General features: G+C 39.1%; 1 non-coding gene across 1 annotated transcript; it reads right to left on the bottom strand.

Moving 5' to 3' along the window:
* Positions 1-8,592: 8,592 nt before the first annotated feature.
* LOC112799038 (small nucleolar RNA R71) lies at positions 8,593-8,700 on the bottom strand. The gene has a single exon (XR_003200627.1). It is a non-coding gene; the product is annotated as a small nucleolar RNA R71 (small nucleolar RNA).
* Between the last annotated feature and the right edge of the window lie 547 nt (positions 8,701-9,247).

Here is a 9,247-nt window from a genome sequence, read left to right as displayed (position 1 = left end):
GTCACCCACACCCTCCAGGTTCATCCTGGCCTCAAAGGCCGTTAGTTGTTCTTGGGGTCCTGGGTTCCGTCGTATCTCATGTTCTGTCGTATCTCATGTTCCGTCGTATCTTGAGTTGCAATCTGTACAACTAACCAGCAAGTGCACTGGGTCATCCAAGTAATACCTTACGCGAGTAAGGGTCGATCCCACAGAGATTATTGGTTTGAAGCAAGCTATGCTTATTTTATTGATCTTAGTCAGGATGCCAATAAGGTTATTTGGATTTAATTGTAAGAAGTAAAAGTGTTGGAATAAGGAATTGTTACTTTATTAATGGAGAATATGTTGGAGTTTTGGAGATGCTTTGTCCTCTGAATTTCTGCAATGTAATATTCAACTCAATTGTTTGTAAAGTTCCATCCATGGCAAGCTGTATGTAGGGTGTCACCATCGTCAGTGGCTACTTCCCATCCTCTCAGTGAAAACGGTCCAGATGCTCTGTCACAGCACGACTAATCAGCTGTTGGTTCTCGATCATGTTGGAATAGGATCCATTGATCCTTTTGGGTTTGTCATCACACCCAGCAATCGCGAGTTTGAAGCTCATCACAGCCATTCAATCCTTGAATCCTACTCGGAATACCACAGACAAGGTTTAGACTTTCCGGATCCTCAAGAGTGGCCGCCATCAGTTCTAGCTTATACCACGAAGATTCTGATTAAGGAAGCTAAGAGATGCTCATTCAATCTGATGTAGAACGGAGGTGTTTGTCAGGCACATATTCATGGATTGAGGAAGGTGATGAGTGTCACGGATCATCACCTCCTTCACAATTAAGCGCGAATGAACATCTTAGATTGGAACACACACACGTTTGAATGAAATAGAGACAATTACATTAATTCATTGAGACGCTGCAGAGCTCCTCACCCCCAACAATGGAGTTTAGAGACTCATGCCGTCAAAGTGTATAAAATTCAGATCTGAAAATGTCATGAGGTGCAAGGTAAATCTCTAAAAGTTGTTTAAATAGTAAACTAATGACCTAGGTTTACAAAAAATGAGTAAACTATGATAGATAGTGCAGAAATCCACTTCTGGGACCCACTTGGTGTGTGCTGGGGCTGAGACTTAAGCTTCTCACGTGCCTGAGGCTGTTTTGGGCGTTCAACGCCAGATTGTAACCTATTTCTGACGTTGAACTCCAACTTGTAACCTGTTTCTGGCGCTGGACGCCAGACAACAGCATGATACTGGCGTTGAATGCCAGTTTACGTCATCTATCTTCACACAAAGTATGGACTATTATATATTTCTGGGAAGCCCTGGATGTCTACTTTCCAATGCTGTTGAGAGCGCGCCAATTGAACTTCTGTAGCTCCAAAAAATCCATTCCGAGTGCAGGGAGGTCAGGATCCAACAGCATCAGCAGTCCTTTTTCAGCCTAACTCAAATTTTTGCTCAGCTCCCTCAATTTCAGCCAGAAATTACCTGAAATCACAGAAAAGCACACAAACTCATAGTAAAGTCCAGAAATATGATTTTTGCCTCAAAACTAATAATATTCTACTAAAAACTAGTTAAAACATACTAAAATCTACATGAAATTACCCCCAAAAAGCGTATAAAATATCCGCTCATCACAACACCAAAGTTAAACTGTTGCTTGTCCTCAAGCAACTAGATAAATAAAATAGGATGAAAAGAAATTAAGAAGTAATAATATCTTAGAATTTTAAATGGAGCTCAGATTCTTATTAGATGAGCAGGGCTTGTAGCTTTTTGTTTCTGAATAGTTTTGGCATCTCCCTCTATCCTTTGAAATTCAGAATGATTGGCATCCATAGGAACTCAGAATTCAGATAGTATTTTTGATTCTCCTAGTGTAGTATGTTGATTCTTGAACACAGTTACTTTATGAGTCTCGGCCGTGGCCCTAAGCACTTTGTTTTCCAGTATTACCACCAGATACATAAATGCCACAGACATATGACTGGGTGAACCTTTTCAGATTGTGACTCAGCTTTGCTAAAGTCCCCAGTTAGAGGTGTCTAGAGCTCTTAAGCACACTCTGTTTGCTTTGGATCACGACTTTAACCACTCAGTCTCAAGTTTTTCACTTGGACCTGCATGCCACAAGCACATGGTTAGGGACAGCTTGATTTAGCCGCTTAGGTCTGGAATTACTTCCTTGGACCCTCCTATCCACTGATGCTCAAAGCCTTGGATCCTTTTCACCCTTGCCTTTTGGTTTTAAGGGCTATTGGCTTTTGTTCCTCTTCTTGATCTAATGATTCCTTGTAACTCTTTTTTTTTTGACTGCTTGTTCTTGCTTCAAGAATCAAATTTATGATTTTTCAGATCATCAATAATATTTTTCGTGTTCCTCATTCTTTCAGGAGCCAACATTCTTCAAATTCAGGATAAAATATGCACTGTTCAAGCATTCATTCAGAGAATAAAAAGTATTGCCACCACATGTAATTAATTATAATTTTTATTATTAAGAACTCAAAAAATATAAATTACTTCTTTATTCTAAAAATCTACTACTTTATTCATATTTGATGATGATGAGAAAGATAATTATAACTTAATTGGAAATAAAACCAGAATAGATATGCTAATTACTACTACTACTACTATATATCTTCTAAGGTAAATTTCTATAATAATACTATCACAGAGTTAAAGCTAAAATTAGAACTCAACAACCTGTGTTTTGGAAAGTAGATGTTCCTCTGATCTGTGGGGTGCTTGGTCCTTCAAGGATTAATTTCTGGCGCTTCAGCTCCCTTAAATCACGCCCTTGCTCTTCTTGTTCCTTAAGCAGTTTGCAAAGCATGCTACTTTGATTGTTCTGTTCTTCCTTTATTTGGTTCATAGCTTCTTGCAATTTGGAAATAGATGCTTCAAGATGTTCCCAATATTCGAATTGAGGAAGTTCTGGGAGGACTTCTTGTGCTCTCCTCTTGATTGGATCATCCTGCAACTGTTGTCTTTCCATTGATATTTTAGTGATTGGCCTCTCAACTGAAATATACTCTGTTATTCCCATCTTCACTCCGGCATCTCTGCAGAGCATAGAAATTAAGCTTGGATAGGCCAATCTAGCATCCTTGGAATTCTTGTTTGCTATTTTGTATAGTTCACACGAGATCAGTTGATGGACTTCTACTTCTTTTCCCAACATGATGCAGTGAATCATCACTGCTCTTTTAACAATAACTTCAGAACGGTTGCTGGTGGGCAATATGGAACGCTGATGAGCGGATAATTTATACGCTTTTTGGCATTGTTTTTAGGTAGTTTTTAGTAAGTTCAAGCTACTTTTAGGGATGTTTTCATTAGTTTTTATGTTAAATTCACATTTCTGGACTTTACTATGAGTTTGTGTGTTTTTCTATGATTTCAGGTAATTTCTGGCTGAAATTGAGGGACTTGAGCAAAACTCTGAAAAAGGCTGACAAAAGGACTACTGATGCTGTTGGAATCTGACCTCCCTGCACTCGAAATGGATTTTCTAGAGCTACAGAACTCCAAATGGCGCGCTCTCAACGGTGTTGGAAAGTAGACATTCAGAGCTTTCCAGCAATATAATAGTCCATACTTTATTCGGAAATTGACGACGTAACTTGGCGTTGAACGCCAAGTACATGCTGCTGATGAGCGGATAATTTGTACGCTTTTTGGCATTGTTTTTAGTATGTTTTTAGTATGATCTAGTTAGTTTTTAGTATATTTTTATTAGTTTTTAGTTAAAATTCACTTTTCTGGACTTTACTATGAGTTTGTGTGTTTTTCTGTGATTTCAGGTATTTTCTGGCTGAAATTGAGGGACCTGAGCAAAAATCTGATTCAGAGACTAAAAAGGACTGCAGATGCTGTTGGATTCTGACCTCCCTGCACTAGAAGTGGATTTTCTGGAGCTACAGAAGCCCAATTGGCGCGCTCTCAACGGCGTTGGAAAGTAGACATTCTGGGCTTTCCAGCAATATATGATAGTCCATACTTTGCCCAAGATTTGATGGCCTAAACCGGCGTTCAAAGTCACCCTCAGAATTCCCAGCGTTAAACGCCGGAACTGGCACAAGAATGGGAGTTAAACGCCCAAACTGGCATAAAAGATGGCGTTTAACTCCAAGAAGAGTCTCTACACGAAAATGCTTCAATGCTCAGCCCAAGCACACACCAAGTGGGCCCAGAAGAGGATTTTTATGTCATTTACTCATCTCTGTAAACCCTAGGCTACTAGTTCTCTATATATAGGACCTTTTACTATTGTATAAAGAATCTTTTGGACATCTAGTTCTGAGATCATTGGTAGGCTGGCCTCACGGCCATGCCTAGACCTTGTTCTTATGTATTTTCAACGGTGGAGTTTCTACACACCATAGATTAAGTTGTGGAGCTCTGCTGTACCTCGAGTATTAATGCAATTACTATTGTTCTTCTATTCAATTCCGCTTGTTCTTGTTCCAAGATATCACTTGTTCTTCAACTTGATGAATGTGATGATCCGTGACACTCATCATCATTCTCACCTATGAACATGTGCCTGACAACCACCTCCGTTCTACCTTAGATTGGGTGAATATCTCTTGGATTCCTGATACACGATGCATGGTTGATCGCCTGACAACCGAGTGCTCGCCTGACAACCGAGCCAGCCATTCCGTGAGATCAGAGTCTTCGTGGTATAGGCTAGAACTGATGGCGGCATTCAAGAGAATCCGGAAGGTCTAACCTTGTCTGTGGTATTCTGAGTATGATTCAATGATTGAATGACTGTGACGAGCTTCAAACTCCTGAAGGCGGGGCGTTAGTGACAGACGCAAAAGAATCACTGGATTCTATTCCGGCCTGATTGAGAACTGACAGATGGATAGCCGTGCCGTGACAGGGTGCGTTGAACATTTCCACTGAGAGGATGGGAGGTAGCCACTGACAACGGTGAAACCCTTGCATAAGCTTGCCATGGAAAGGAGTAAGGATTGGATGAAGACAGTAGGAAAGCAGAGAGACGGAAGGGACAAGCATCTTCATACGCTTATCTGAAATTCCTACCAATGAATTACATAAGTATCTCTATCTTTACCTTTATGTTTTCGTATATCATCATTCATATCCATTTGAGTCTGCCTGACTAAGATTTACAAGGTGACCATAGCTTGCTTCATACCAACAATCTCTGTGGGATCGACCCTTACTCGCGTAAGGTTTATTACTTGGACGACCCAGTACACTTGCTGGTTAGTTGTGCGAAGTTGTAGTGATCACAATTTCGTGCACCAGCTGCTGTCTGGAGTTAAACGCCAGAAACACGTCACGATCCGGAGTTGAACGCCCAAAACACGTTATAACTTGGAGTTCAACTCCAAGAAAAGCCTCAGCTCGTGGATAGATCAAGCTCAGCCCAAGCATACACCAAGTGGGCCCCGGAAGTGGATTTATACATCAATTACTTACTCATGTAAACCCTAGTAGCTAGTCTAGTATAAATAGGATAAGTTACTATTGTATTAGACATCTTTTGATAGTTTAATCTTTGGACTTTGTAGTCTTTGATCATTCGGTCTCTTGATTATTCAGGGGGCTGGCCATTCGGCCATGCCTGAACCTTTCACTTATGTATTTTCAACGGTAGAGTTTCTGCACACCATAGATTAAGGGTGTGGAGCTCTACTGTACCTCAAGTTTCAATACAATTACTGTTACTTTCTATTCAATTCTCTTTTATTCTTATTCCAAGATATACGTTGCACTTCAACTTGATGAATGTGATGATCCGTGACATTCATCATCATTCTCACCTATGAACGCGCGTGATTGACAACCACTTCCGTTCTACTCTAGGCCGGGCGCATATCTCTTAGATTCCCCAACAGAATCTTCGTGGTATAAGCTAGATAGATGGCGGCATTCATGAGGATCCGGAAAATCTAAACCTTGTCTATGGTATTCCGAGTAGGATTCTGGGATTGAATGACTGTGACGAGCTTCAAACTCCTGAAGGCTGGGCGTGATGACAAACGCAAAAGAATCAAGGGATTTTATTCCAACCTGATTGAGAACCGACAGATGATTAGCCGTGCTATGACAGAGCATAGGACCATTTTCACTGAGAGGATGGGATGTAGCCATTGACAACGGTGATGCCCTACATACAGCTTGCCATGAAAATGAGTAAGAAGGATTGGATGAATGTAATAAGAAAGTAGAGATTCAAGAGGAGCACAGCATCTCCATACGCCTATCTGAAATTCCCACTATTGATTTACATAAGTATTCCTATCCCTTTTATTTTCTTTTTATTATTAATTTTCGAACTCATCATAAACCAATTTAATCTGCCTAACTGAGATTTACAAGGTGACCATAGCTTTCTTCATACCAACAATCTCTGTGGGATCGACCCTTACTCACATAAGGTATTACTTGGATGACCCAGTACACTTGCTGGTTAAGTTGAACGGAGTTATGATCACACCAGCAAAGTTGTAGTGATCACAATTTCGTGCACCAGGTTTTTGGCGCCGTTGCCGGGGATTGTTCGAGTATGGACAACTGACGATTCATCTTGTTGCTTAGATTAGGTATTTTTTTCAGAATTCTTAAGAATGAATTCTAGTATTTCAAGGTGATGTTCTTATCATCACTAAAGCTGATTGATTTTCATCAATTTAGCTCTTGAATGCAATGTCCTGCTGAAGCTTGGCTAGCCATGTCTAATTCCTTTAGACTGAAGCTTTAGACTAACATTGCATGATTCCTGGAATTCTCATTAAGAATTTTGATATCTTTATTTTCTTTTTCCACTTAATTTTCGAAAAAGCACAAAAAAATTTACAAAATCATAAAAACCAAAAATATTTTTCCTGTTGAGACTCTATTCTCATTTTAAGTTTGGTGTCAATTGCATGTTTCTGTTTTTCTTGCATCCATTCATGTGTCTTAGTGATCTTCAAGATGTTCTTGATGATTTCATTACTCTGATCTTTAATTCCTCTTGACTAGAGTGTTTATGTGTCTCATATGCATTCTCATTAGTGTCAGTAGTATACAAACTGCTAAGTTTGGTGTCTTGCATGCATTATTATTTGATTTCAGTTGCATTTTGATTATTCCTCACTATTAAAAATCCAAAAATATTTTTAATTTGTGTCTTTTCAAGTCAATAATACAGAGAATTGAAGATTCAGAACATACAGCAGAGGAATTATACAGAAAAAGCTGGGCGTTCAAAACGCCCAGTGAAGAAGGACAGACTGGCGTTTAAACGCCAGCCAGGGTGCCTGGTTGGGTGTTTAACGCCCAAAAGGGTAGAGTTTTGGGCGTTAAATGCCAGAATGTGCACCATTCTGGGCGTTTAACGCCAGGATGGCACAAGAGGGAAGATTTTGTTTTCAATGCAAATTTTTTTCAAGTTTTCAAAATCTTTTCAAAATCAAATCTTTTTCAAATCATATCTTTTCAATCAAATCTTTTTCAAATTCAATTTCTTTCTATTTTCAAAGATACTTGCTATCAATTAATGATTTGATTCAACATTTCAAGTATGTTGCCTTTTCTGTTGAGAAAGGTTTAATGTTTGAATCATATCTTTTCTTGATAGCCAAGTCATTAATTTTCAAAATCAAATTTTTAAAAAAAAATGTTTTTCAAATCATATCTTCTCCATCACATCTTTTTTAAAACCAATCATATCTTCTTAATCACATCTTTTTCAAAATAACTTTCAATCAAATCTTTTTGATTTCTAATTTCAAATTCTTTTTCAAAAATCACTTGATTTCTTTCCCACTTTTATTTTCGAAAATCAATTAGTGTTTTTCAAAATGTTTTCAAAATCTTTTACTTGATTTTCGAAAATTACTTCCCCTCTTCTCACATCCTTCTATTTATGGACTAACACTATTCCTTAATGCAAAATTCGAACTCCATCTTCTTTGATAAGTTCGAATTTTCTACTTCTGCCTTCTATTTTTCTTTTCCTCTGATACCTCAAGGAATCTCTATACTGTGACATAGAGGATTCCACATTTTCTTGTTCTCTTCTCTTTCTTATGAGCAGGAGCAAGGACAAAAGCATTCTTGTTGAGGCTGATCCTGAACCTGAAAGGACCTTGAAGCGAAAGCTAAGAGAAGCCAAGACACAACTCTCTGTAGAGGACCTAATAGAAATCTTCAAAGAAGAAGAACCCATGGCAGCCGAAAACAACAACAATGCTAACAATGCAAGGAAGGTGCTGGGTGACTTTACTGCACCTACTCCCGACTTCTATGGGAGAAGCATCTCTATCCCTGCCATTGGAGTAAACAACTTTGAGCTTAAGCCTCAATTAGTTTCTCTAATGCAACAGAATTGCAAGTTCCATGGACTTCCATTGGAAGATCCTCATCAGTTTTTAGCTGAGTTCTTGCAAATCTGTGACACTGTCAAGACTAATGGGGTTGACCCTGAGGTCTACAGACTTATGCTATTCCCTTTTGCTGTAAGAGACAGAGCTAGAATATGGTTGGACTCACAACCTAAAGAAAGTCTGAACTCTTGGGAAAAGCTAGTCAATGCCTTCTTGGCAAAGTTCTTTCCACCTCAAAAATTGAGTAAGCTTAGACTGGAAGTCCAAACCTTCAGACAGAAGGAAGGAGAATCCCTCTATGAAGCTTGGGAAAGATACAAACAATTAATCAGAAAGTGTCCCACTGATATGCTTTCTGAATGGAGCATCATTGGAATTTTCTATGATGGTCTCTCTGAACTATCCAAGATGTCTTTGGATAGCTCTGCTGGAGGATCTCTTCATCTGAAGAAGACGCCTACAGAAGCTCCAGAGCTGATTGAAATGGTTGCAAATAACCAATTCATGTACACTTCTGAAAGGAATCCTGTGAACAATGGGACCAATCAGAAGAAAGGAGTTCTTGAGATTGACACTTTGAATGCCATATTGGCTCAGAACAAAATATTGACTCAGCAAGTCAATATGATTTCTCAAAGTCTGTCTGGAATGCAAAATGCACCAGGTAGTACTAAGGAGGCTTCATCTGAAGAAGAAGCTTATGATCCTGAGAACCCTTCAATAGAAGAGGTGAATTACATGGGAGAACCCTATGGAAACACCTATAATCCTTCATGGAGAAATCATCCAAATCTCTCATGGAAGGATCAACAGAGACCTCAACAAGGTTTCAACAACAATAATGGTGGAAGAAACAGGTTTAGCAATAGCAAGCCTTTTCCATCATCTTCTCAGCAACAGA

Source organism: Arachis hypogaea, chromosome 4, assembly GCF_003086295.3.
Source record: "Arachis hypogaea cultivar Tifrunner chromosome 4, arahy.Tifrunner.gnm2.J5K5, whole genome shotgun sequence".
NCBI lineage: Eukaryota > Viridiplantae > Streptophyta > Magnoliopsida > Fabales > Fabaceae > Arachis > Arachis hypogaea.
Note: the sequence above shows the minus strand (reverse complement) of the source record. Positions and strands in the feature narration are given on the sequence as shown.